Genomic DNA, 13180 nt, shown 5'->3' with positions numbered 1-13180 from the left:
GTCAATGACGACAAGAATAGCATCATTACCTTTCTACGATTTGGGAAATCCAGTGACGAAGTCCATCTCAACATGGTCCCATTTCCATTCAGGAATAGAGATAGGTTGCAGAGTTCCAGCAGGCCTTTGATGTTCTGCTTTGATACGACGGCAAACGTCACACTCAGCAACATAACGAGCAATGTCTTGCTTCATATTAGACCACCAGAATCTCTGACGGATGTCTTGGTACATCTTTGTACTACCAGGATGGATACATAGAGGCGTATCATGAGCTTCTTTCATAACTTCCTGAGTCATATCCAGGTTTTTCTCTGCACATGGCACCACTAGGCGGCCCTTGAAGTACAAAGTGCCATCATCAGCAATAGTGAAGAAATGAGGGCTTTCCTTCTGCGAGGTAGCGCTTAATCTTGTGGGCTTCAGAGTCATATCCCTGTATTCTCTTGATGGAGTCCAAAAGATCTGGTTCGACAGCCAGGGTATTGAGGGAACCCTGGGAAACAACCCGGAGGTTCATCTTGCGAAACTCCTTAGGAGGGGGAGCGAGTGCACCCGGAGGAACAATATGGAGGTTCAGCTTTCTGAATTCTTCAACAAGCGAGGGCTGAACTTTGTGAACCTGGAGGTGGTTGCAGTAAGACTTGCGGCTCAAGGCATCAGCCATTACATTAGCCTTGCCTGACGTATAGGAAATACCCAAGTCAAAGTCTGCAACAATCTCCATCCATCTCTGCTGACGGAGGTTCAGGTCTGGCTGAGTAAACAGATACTTCAGACTTTGGTGGTCAGTGAAGATCTCGCAATGATTACCGAGAAGGTAATGTCGCCACTGCTTCAGCGCATGAATGACATCAGCAAGTTCGAGGTCGTGAACTGGGTAGTTCTCTTCGTGAGGGCGCAATTGCCGAGAGGCATAAGCAATCACTTTGCGGTCTTGCATTAGGACACAGCCTAATCCTTGACGGGAAGCGTCGCAGTAAATGATGAAGTCCTTCTTAGTATCAGGTGGAGCAAGCACTGGAGCAGAAGTCAACTTGTCTTTGAGTGCCTGGAAACTTTCCTGACATTTGTCTGTCCATTGGAACTTGACTCCCTTATGCAACAGGTTAGTCAGAGGCCTGGCGATCTTGGAGAAGTTCTCGACGAATCGACGGCAATAGCTGGCGAGACCGAGAAAACTTCTGACTTGCTTAACGTTCTTGGGAGGAGTCCAATCAAGGATAGCCTGGACTCGTTCAGGGTTGACGGCAATACCATCCTTAGAGATGACATGCCCAAGATAGGTTACTTCGGGTAGCCAGAATTCACATTTGGAGAACTTGGCATATAGTTGATGCTCTCGTAGCTTTTCCAGCACAAGACGAAGATGTTCAGCATGTTCCTCTTCGTTCTTGGAAAATACCAGGATATCATCCAGATAAACCACGATGAACTTGTCGAGGTAATCCATGAATATATAGTTCATCAGACGAGAGAAGGTGGCTGGAGCATTGGTTAAACTGAAAGACATGACGGTGTACTCGTATGAACCATATCGAGTCACGAAGGCGGTCTTTGGGATATCCTCTTCACGAACACGGATCTGGTGGTAACCCAACCTCAAGTCGAGTTTAGAGAACACTGATGAATCAGCCAGTTGATCATACAGATCATTGATCCGAGGAAGAGGATACTTATTCTGAATGGTAGCTTGGTTTATAGGACGGTAGTCTTGGACCAATCGGTTTGTCCCATCCTTCTTCTTGACAAAGAGAGAAGGTGCTCCCCAAGGAGAGCAACTTGGGCGAATGAATCCTTTGCGAAGAGATTTGTCGATTTCCTCCTTAAGCTCAAGGAGTTCATGCGGCGGCATCTTGTAGGGTCGCTTGGCTATAGGAGTGGTGCCTGGTTTCAAGTCGATGATGAATTCGACAGCTCTAGCAGGGGGAATCCCTGGAAGTTCTTCAGGAAAGACTTCGAGGAATTCACGCACGACGGGAATGTTTTCAATGCCCTCGAGTGGTGCAGCGTTCAATGCATTCAATGCATAGAGCCTTGCCTCGGCATTTTGCACCAGATGAGCTTGGTAAGTAACTATTTCATCTGAAGGGTGTAGTAGATGGACGGTCTTAGTGGCGCAAACTATAGAAGCAGTATGCGCTTTCAACCAATCCATCCCCAAAATGAGGTCGATGTTAGACGACTTCAGGATAATGGGAGAGGCATAGAATTCCAGCCCTTCGATTTCCACGGGGACGTCGATGCCAACCATGGAGGTTTGACACTGTCCCACAGGGGTTTTGACCACTACCGAGGTGTTCATCTCCTCACATTTAATGTCATGCTTGTATGAAAAATCTTCTGACATGAATGAATGCGATGCACCTGTATCAAATAAAACGGATGCTGGTACTGAATTTACGAGGAGTGTACCCATCACAGTAGTAGGCTGGTCTTGAGCTTCGTTCAGATGTCACGCCCAAGATGCGACCCTATCCTAAAGGAACATGAAGGTCCCACCAAAGGATAGAAGCGCATCTTGAAGACGCTTTTGCAAGGTGGATATCATTACATCAACATTACATAATATTTGGGGATACATACAAGGCATACAAATGCCGCAAGAATACAATAATACATCATACATAAGATCAACATCCGACTACGGATGAAACACAAACAGAAACTCCAACGACATCCACCCTGCTAGCCCAGGCTGCCGACCTGGAACCTATCCCCTGATCGAAGAAGAAGCAGAAGAAGAACTCCAAAACAAGTAACACCGCTCTCGCGTCATGATCATCGCACAACCTGTACCTGCAACTGGTGGTGTAGTAATCTGTGAGCCACGAGGACTCAGCAATCCCATTACCATGGGTATCAAGACTAGCAAAGCTTAAAGGGAAAGGAATGGATAAGGTGGTGAGGTTGCAGCAGCGACTAAGCATGTATGGTGGCTAACTTACGCACATAAGAGCGAGCAGAGAAGCAATGGAACGGTCGTGAAACTAGCAATGATCAAGAAGTGATTCTGAACTCCTACTTACGGCAAACATAACCCAGAAACCGTGTTCACCTCCCGCACTCCGCCGAGAAGAGACCATCACGGCTACACACGCGGTTGATGCGTTTTAATTAAGGTCAAGTGTCAAGTTCTCTACAACCGGATATTAACAAATTCCCATCTGCCACATAACCGCGGGCACGGCTTTCGAAAGATAATACCCTGCAGGGGTGTCCCAACTTAGCCCATTATAAGCTCTCACGGTCAACGAAGGATATTCCTTCTCCCGGGAAGACCCGACCAGTCTCGGAATCCCGGTTACAAGACATTTTGACAATGGTAAAACAAAACCAGCAAAGCCGCCCGGATGTGCCGACAAATCCCGATAGGAGCTGCACATATCTCGTTCTCAGGGCACACCGGATGAGCCAGACGTCGGGTTGGCATAGACCCTGGTTGCCCAGGGGGCGCCGGACATCGCTCGGTTTGGACCAGCACTTGGAGAAGCACTGGCCCGGGGGGTAAAATAAGATGACCCTCGAGAGAGCGACTCCCTAGGGAAAAGAAATAGGCTAGGCAAATGGTAAAACCAAGGTTGGGCCTTGCTGGAAGAGTTTTATTCAAGGCGAACTGTCAAGGGGGTCCCATAAATCACCCAACCGTGTAAGGAACGCAAAATCCGGGAACATAACACCGGTATGACGGAAACTAGGGCGGCAAGAGTGGAACAAAACACCAGGCATAAGGCCGAGCCTTCCACCCTTTACCAAATATATAGATGCATTAAAATAATATAAGAGATATTGTGATATCCCAACATAAACATAATCCAACATGGAGCAATCTTCATCTTCACCTGCAACTAGCAACGCTATAAGAGGGGCTGAGCAAGCGGTAACATAGCCAAACAACGGTTTGCTAGGAAGGGTGACAAAGGTTAGAGGTTCATGGCAAATTGGGAGGCTTGAGGAAGCAAGTGAATAGGTAGCGCAGCAAAGCGATAGAACGAAGCAACTAGCATAGCAATGATAGTAATGAGATCCAAGGTGACGGTCATCTTGCCTGAAATCCCGCTAGGAAGAAGAACGAATCCATGAAGAAGATGAAGCCACGAAGACGAACGAATCCTCACGATCGCAACGACACGGGAACTATCGAGAAGAAGCACACAACAAGGTAAACACACCACACATGAACAAGGCATGATGCTCAACCAAGAATGATGCATGACAAGGCTATATGAAGCTACACATGGCAAGAGATGAAGCATACAAGAGCAACACATCAAGGCAAGTTTAAATGAGGCCGGAAACAACATATAACAATTCCGGTAAGTCCTCATATGCAAATTTCGAAATTGGTCCAGAACTGAATAAGCTTTATATTCAAGTTGTTAAACAGCAAGTTAAAGAGCACCATGATGATCTACACGAAATTCTAGTCAAGTTACATATAAAGTTCATTAGATTCGGAGCTACGGCCTAGAAGATATGAGCAAAACAAGTTAAACATGGCATTGATGCAAAATGCATACAAACATCAAGCAAACACCTCAAAACAAGGATGCAACATGATAATATGAAAGTACATGCAAATCTAAGCAAGTTTCATATAGAGCATGCTCAAAACGGAGCAACGGTGCAACACATACACTCCAAACCAGATATAACAACAATCTGACGAAAACAACAACTAGGCATAAAACAAGCATCAAAACGATATGCTACAGCACCTCAATATGAAAACAAAAGGCATGGACATGATGTACAGGTAAAGCAAAACAAAACATGAACACTGAGCTATCTCCAGAAATCACTAGAACATGCTCAAAAGGATATGGCAAGATTGCAAATAATAACAGGTTCACAGACTTGGCAGAATTACTGGACATGACAGAAATAGCATCAGGCAGCAATGTTCAGAGCACGAAATCAACAAGCTACAGGAACTTAACATGGCAAACCAAGGCATGGCATGAATCTACTCAAAGCATATAACAAAAGTCCCTTACTGACCATAAGCCATAAAGGACCAGAAGGTATGATGGCAAGCATGTAAACATAGCAAGTTTTGTTAACAGGTTCCAGACTTGGCAGAAAACAGAGCATGGCAGAAACAATAATATGAAGGCATCTTGGTGAGCTTGATGCACTCACTACAAAGCAATGCATGACAAAACAAGCATACCTACAGCGAGATGGCATGTTTAAGAAGCTATCCATAGCAAGAGAAAATACATAGCATGTATGGATCAATTACAACAAGCTTGGCAATATTGCATATCATGTTAAGAATCTGCCAGAAATATTTTATAGCAAAAGTAGAGCAAGATTGAGTCATGCTATGGCACTCCATAATTGCAACCAAGGGCAGGAATGGATCAATTACAACAATATCTACAAAACATCCTTACTGAACATCTCCAAAAATATGCATGGATCTCTCTGTAGCATCAAGTTTACATGGCAACAAAGTAACAGCAGACAAAGACACAGAAATTACCAAGTCCCTGAAATCAGAAACATTACGGGGCCTAGTTTGCATGCTTGTGCTAGTCCCCACAGAGATCAAAAACTACATGGCATACACCACTGGAAAGATGGCATGGCATACAACAAAACACATGTAAAGCTCATACTTATAAGATGCACAGATTAAATGATACAAAAATAACAAATCTCCAAGTTCTGCTAAGAACCAGAAGATAACAGCAACTAGCACTCTTGCAACGATGATTAGGGCATCAAGATGGACCCTAATGAACATGGTGCAATGGAACAAAATGTAGAGCATCACGAGGCGAACATTTTGACATATTAGACGCGCGAAACGGAGCTACATGTGAGGAGTTATTATGCAGAGAACATGGCATGATAATGTAAAAAATACTGGGACTTAGAAATATTTCGGGGTCAACCTCGTGTACGCACGGAAAACGATGGGCGGTGGAACTCGCCGGAGACGAGGCAGAGGCAGCGCTGGGAGGCACGGGGAGGCGGCCCCGGCCCGGATCTGGCCAGATCCGGCCGGCGCCGAGCTGGGACGGCGGCGGATGGGCGGCGCCGGCGACTTGGCGGGGCGGGGAGGTACGCCGGGCGACGGGCGGCCGCGGCGGAGGAGGCGAAGGCGGCGCACGCCGGTGGGGCGGCGAGCCGCGAGCTCGGGCGCCGGCGTGGGAGGCGCGCGCGGAGGCGGCGGGGTCCGGCGCGGCGGCGGCGGGCGGCGAGGGCGAGGCGACGGCGATGGCTGGCGGGCTCGGGCGGCGAGGCGGCGGGCGCGCGCCGGCCGGCGGGGGCGCGGGCGAGCGGGCGCGGGATCGGGCCCGCGCGGGCCCCGGATGGGCTCCGCGGGCCGCGGCGGCGATGAGACGGCGGCGGGTGACGTGTCGCCTCGCGATTGGTCCGGGCGACGTGGCCGGCGGACATGTCCGGCGCGGGAGGATTGTGTCCGGCGGCGCGGAGGGAAGAATGTTTGGGTTCATCTGCGCGAAAAAGGAAGGGGAGGGTCTATATATAGGTAGAGGGAGCTAGGAGAGTCCAAACGAGGTGCGGTTTTCGCCCACGCGATCGTGATCGAACGACCGAGAGCATGGCGGAGACTTAGAGGGGTTTTGGGGCTGGTTTTCAGGGGGTTTTGCTGCAACACACAAAAGGATTTTGCGGATGCCCGGTTAACCGTTGGAGCACCGAACGACCTCCAAATGGAACGAAACTTGACCGGTGGTCTATCGGTGGTATACCAAGGCCACTTGACAAGCCTCGGTCCATTCCGAGAACGTTCAACACCCGCACACGAAAAGAAACAAGAGGGGTGCGCCGAAGGAGATGGGAGTGCCGGATTGCAAAACGGACAACGGGGAAAATGCTCGGAAGCATGAGACGAACACGTATGCAAATGCGATGCACATGATGACATGATATGAAATGCAGATGATGACATGGCAAAATGCAACACGCGAGCAAATGACATGGCAAGGACGGCGAATAACTGGCAGACACCTGGCGCAACGGATCCGGGGCGTTACAACACTCCTCCACTAACAAGAGATCTCGTCCCGAGATCTTAGGACCGAGACGGAAGGGAAACAAAGGGATGAGGTTAAATAAGAACAAGAGAGAGAGGCTGAACAAAGTCGAGAATATCCGAAAAGAAGAGAGGAGCGACGAGAATGACGATAATCAAATGCTCACGGAATCAGGTAGAATCTGGAACCACTCCGGTTAGAACGAAATAAGAAAACGTATACGACTGAAAGGATTAAGGCAGCACTCCGGCTGAAACATTGATGAATAGAACATGAACTTGAGAAATGGGATGATACCTGACTTGAGGAACAACACAAAATCTCCGGAAGACTTGAATTAATAGAATGAGAAGAACGGGAAGAAAATGACAACTTGTGCCACGAATGAAATAGAAAGCAACCTAAGTAGAAAGGATTGAACGGAGTTGTTGGAAATTCAATAACAAAAGAATAAGCTTGTTGTGGACTTATAGATAACAACTCAAGATCATAAGGTGATAACCGACCGCAAGCGGAAAATATTGCGTAGCTGAGAAGAACGAAGAAATACAAAACTCCACTTCAAGAGAAAACAGAGAATTATTTGCACTTCGAGACACGAGAAGAAAGATACTTGAACTCCACCGACAAAATCTTGATGAACTCTTGAAGAATGAATTAAATCATGAAGAACCACCATGAAGAACTCCGGTAACAAAAGAATGCTGAGATAAAATGAAGGAAGAAAGAATAAGATGAGCCTTGCGGTGATTTAGATGGAGGTTCCGACGAAATCGGCGAGAAGCTTAAAAATCCGGGAAAGAAAAGATGAAAACACTTTGAACCGAGAATGTGATAAGATGAACAATCTCCAAAAGAAGAGAGAAAAACCACTTGAAGAAAGAAAAATAAGGATTACGTTATGCTTATCCTCCACCGATTAAATCGATGAGAAACAATGGATTTGCATACCACTTATTCGCGTTGGAAAGGATTAAAGGGAGATATAGCGCCAAAACTTGAGAAAATCTTTGTGAACCACCGGTAGGATTTGGAAAGAACGACTTAATTGATATGATAGCGTCAGAAAGAATCTTAACGAACCACCGTTAGAATTCAAAACTGACTGACGAAGGAGGATGACTCACCGGGAAAATAGGAAAAGCACGAATATCCATGAGGGAATCAAGATGCAATTGAAAGAAGAGATCGCGAGCTGATGAAGCATGCTTGAACGCAGCACCGGAAGAATATGAAGACGAACGAAAGGCATGAATATAGAATGATCGGAGAACGGATTAGAAAACTTAGAAGGACGAAATATTCTGAAATAGATGGCCTTCCGATGATCGAGAGAGAAAGCAACTCCTGAAATGCGTCGGGTGGGTGAAAAGAATTGCACGACTAGAAACAATTGAGAGGATAACGTCAAGCTAGCGACATGAATCTTCGGGAGAACGGACATGATTTAAGAGAAACTCTTCTCGGTCTTCGAATGTTGAGAAAGATGACGAGAAAACACCAAAATTGATGAGATACTCCGGGAGAATGAAAATCGAAGAGGTAGAGTCAACAATGAAAATATTTTGAAATTGATCTTGGAAAGGCATCTGACTGATGAAATTCATTCTTACGTCAGACTTCGAAAAGGATTTGAGAATATCTCCGAAAAATTAGAAGAGTCAGGTAAGATCCTGGGAAAAGACCTGTGGGTTAGGGTCCGTTGAAAAGAAACGCCGTTCAGAAAGGATTGTTGAGGAGATAGATGATGCACCGGAATAATTGAAACATTTGAATGAGGTGACACCCTCGAATTAATTCGAACACAGACGAATATCCTGAGATGTCTTCATCACTCCGGAACGATTAAATGATGAGAGGGGAACGAGCAACGGGAAACATTTGAGCCAAGGAAAGAAAATAATCACCACCAAAAAATTGGAATTGAATCCACCGGAGAAGAAAAGAGATGAAGAATGTCGAACAAGGCAAAAATTCACCGGTAGAAATAATTGAGGAAAGACAGAAGATACTCCGCACGAATGAAATAGGTGCTTGAATAGCGGCTCAGACTCCGGGAATAAAAGGGGTGGGAGGGCGGGAAAAACAACGACAACTTGGAAGGGGAAATCGATGAATAGCTTTGAGGAGAAAAAGCATCGGTTGAAATCATTGAGGAGAGAATGCAAAGACTTCGCACTTGTAGAATGGATACTCGATTACAGACTCCGGTTCCGAGAAGAAGAAGGGAGGGTGGGTGGTAAAAACCAAGGACAACTTCGGACAGGGAAACAACATCGGAAGAGAAATAACTGAGGACTGATCTCACAACAAATGACGAGGACCGAAAACACTCGAAGAGAAATGCGCCGGATTGAAAAAGGATGGACAACGAACGAAAACTAACCACGTGATCCTAAGAAAAATTTGAAGGGGAAGAGAAGTAAGTCGAAACACCTACGTCAAGATTTCTCACCAGAGCGACGAAGGGGCAGAGGAGTAAAAAGAATTCCTACTCTCCGATATAACTAGACTCCGAAAAAGTTTTCCTTCTAGACTCAACAACGGCCAAACTACACGATCAATCAAGGGGGGCTCCTAGGTCGGTCGAGGCTCTGATACCAACTTGTCACGCCCAAGATGCGACCCTATCCTAAAGGAACACGAAGGTCCCACCAAAGGATAGAAGCGCATCTTGAAGACACTTTTGCAAGGTGGATATCATTACATCAACATTACATAATATTTGGGGATACATACAAGGCATACAAATGCCGCAAGAATACAACAATACATCATACATAAGATCAACATCCGACTACGGATGAAACACAAACAGAAACTCCAACGACATCCACCCTGCTAGCCCAGGCTGCCGACCTGGAATCTATCCCCTGATCGAAGAAGAAGCAGAAGAAGAACTCCAAAACAAGTAACACCGCTCTCGCGTCATGATCATCGCACAACCTGTACCTGCAACTGGTGGTGTAGTAATCTGTGAGCCACGAGGACTCAGCAATCCCATTACCATGGGTATCAAGACTAGCAAAGCTTAAAGGGAAAGGAATGGATAAGGTGGTGAGGTTGCAGCAGCGACTAAGCATGTATGGTGGCTAACTTACGCACATAAGAGCGAGCAGAGAAGCAATGGAACGGTCGTGAAACTAGCAATGATCAAGAAGTGATTCTGAACTCCTACTTACGGCAAACATAACCCAGAAACTGTGTTCACCTCCCGCACTCCGCCGAGAAGAGACCATCACGGCTACACACGCGGTTGATGCGTTTTAATTAAGGTCAAGTGTCAAGTTCTCTACAACCGGATATTAACAAATTCCCATCTGCCACATAACCGCGGGCACGGCTTTCGAAAGATAATACCCTGCAGGGGTGTCCCAACTTAGCCCATTATAAGCTCTCACGGTCAACGAAGGATATTCCTTCTCCCGGGAAGACCCGATCAGTCTTGGAATCCTGGTTACAAGACATTTCGACAATGGTAAAACAAAACCAGCAAAGCCGCCCGGATGTGCCGACAAATCCCGATAGGAGCTGCACATATCTCGTTCTCAGGGCACACCGGATGAGCCAGACGTCGGGTTGGCATAGACCCTGGTTGCCCAGGGGGCGCCGCACATCGCTCGGTTTGGACCAGCACTTGGAGAAGCACTGGCCCGGGGGGGTAAAATGAAGATGACCCTCGAGAGAGCGACTCCCAAGGGAAAATAAATAGGCTAGACAAATGGTAAAACCAAGGTTGGGCCTTGCTGGAAGATTTTATTCAAGGCGAACTGTCAAGGGGGTCCCATAAATCACCCAACCGTGTAAGGAACGCAAAATCCGGGAACATAACACCGGTATGACGGAAACTAGGGCGGCAAGAGTGGAACAAAACACCAGGCATAAGGCCGAGCCTTCCACCCTTTACCAAATATATAGATGCATTAATAATATAAGAGATATTGTGATATCCCAACATAAACATAATCCAACATGGAGCAATCTTCATCTTCACCTGCAACTAGCAACGCTATAAGAGGGGCTGAGCAAAGCGGTAACATAGCCAAACAATGGTTTGCTAGGAAGGGCGACAAAGGTTAGAGGTTCATGGCAATTTGGGAGGCTTGAGAAGCAAGTGAATAGGTAGCGCAGCAAAGCGATAGAACGAAGCAACTATCATCGCAATGATAGTAATGAGATCCAAGGTGACGGTCATCTTGCCTGAAATCCCGCTAGGAAGAAGAACGAATCCATGAAGAGGATGAAGCCACGAAGACGAACGAATCCTCACGTTCGCAACGACACGGGAACTATCGAGAAGAAGCACACAACAAGGTAAACACACCATGAACAAGGCATGATGCTCAACCAAGAATGATGCATGACAAGGCTATATGAAGCTACACACGGCAAGAGATGAAGCATACAAGATCAACACATCAAAGCAAGTTTAAATGAGGCCGGAAACAACGTATAACAATTCCGGTAAGTCCTCACATGCAAATTTCGAAATTGGTCCAGAACTGAATAAACTTTATATTCAAGTTGTTAAACAGCAATTTAAAGAGCACCATGATGATCTACATGAAATTCTAGTCAAGTTACATATAAAGTTCATTAGATTCGGAGCTACGGCCTAGAAGATATGAGCAAAACAAGTTAAACATGGCATTGATGCAAAATGCATACAAACATCAAGCAAACACCTCAAAACAAGGATGCAACATGATAATATGAAAGTACATGCAAATCTAAGCAAGTTTCATATAGAGCATGCTCAAAACGGAGCAACGGTGCAACACATACACTCCAAACCAGATATAACAACAATCTGACGAAAACAACAACTAGGCATAAAACAAGCATCAAAACGATATGTTACAGCACCTCAGTATGAAAACAAAAGGCATGGACATGATGTACAGGTAAAGCAAAACAAAACATGAACACTGAGCTATCTCCAGAAATCACTAGAACATGCTCAAAAGGATATGGCAAGATTGCAAATAATAACAGGTTCACAGACTTGGCAGAATTACTGGACATGACAGAAATAGCATCAGGCAGCAATGTTCAGAGCACGAAATCAACAAGCTACAGGAACTTAACATGGCAAACCAAGGCATGGCATGAATCTACTCAAAGCATATAACAAAAGTCCCTTACTGACCATAAGCCATAAAGGACCAGAAGGTATGATGGCAAGCATGTAAACATAGCAAGTTTTGTTAACAGGTTCCAGACTTGGCAGAAAACAGAGCATGGCAGAAACAATAATATGAAGGCATCTTGGTGAGCTTGATGCACTCACTACAAAGCAATGCATGACAAAACAAGCATACGTACAGCAAGATGGCATGTTTAAGAAGCTATCCATGGCAAGAGAAAATACATAGCATGTACGGATCAACTACAACAAGCTTGGCAAGATTGCATATCATGTTAAGAATCTGCCAGAAATATTTTATAGCAAAAGTAGAGCAAGATTGAGTCATGCTATGGCACTCCATAATTGCAAACAAGGGCAGGAATGGATCAATTACAACAATATCTACAAAACATCCTTACTGAACATCTCCAAAAATATGCATGGATCTCTCTGTATCATCAAGTTTACATGGCAACAAAATAACAGCAGACAAAGACAGAAATTACTAAGTCCCTGAAATCAGAAACATTACGGGGCCTAGTTTGCATGCTAGTGCTAGTCCCCACAGAGATCAAAAAAATACATGGCATACACCACTGGAAAGATGGCATGGGTACAACAAAACACATGTAGAGCTCATACTTATAAGATGCACAGATTAAATGATACAAAAATAACAAATCTCCAAGTTCTGCTAAGAACCAGAAGATAACAGCAACTAGCACTCTTGCAACGATGATTAGGGCATCAAGATGGACTCTAATGAACACGGTGCAATTGGACAAAATGTAGAGCATCACGAGGCGAACATTTTGACATATTACACGCGCGAAACGGAGCTAAATGTGAGGAGTTATGATGCAGAGAACATGGCATGATAATGTAAAAATACTGGGACTTGGAAATATTTCGGGGTCAACCTCGTGTACGCACGGAAAACGATGCGCGGTGGAACTCGCCGGAGACGAGGCAAAGGCAGCGCTGGGAGGCACGGGGAGGCGGCCCCGGCCCGGATCTGGCCGGATCCTGCCGGCGGCGAGCT

Source organism: Triticum aestivum, chromosome 3D (genome assembly GCF_018294505.1).
Source record: "Triticum aestivum cultivar Chinese Spring chromosome 3D, IWGSC CS RefSeq v2.1, whole genome shotgun sequence".
Taxonomy (NCBI): Eukaryota; Viridiplantae; Streptophyta; class Magnoliopsida; order Poales; family Poaceae; genus Triticum; species Triticum aestivum.
This window is presented reverse-complemented; position numbering follows the sequence as displayed.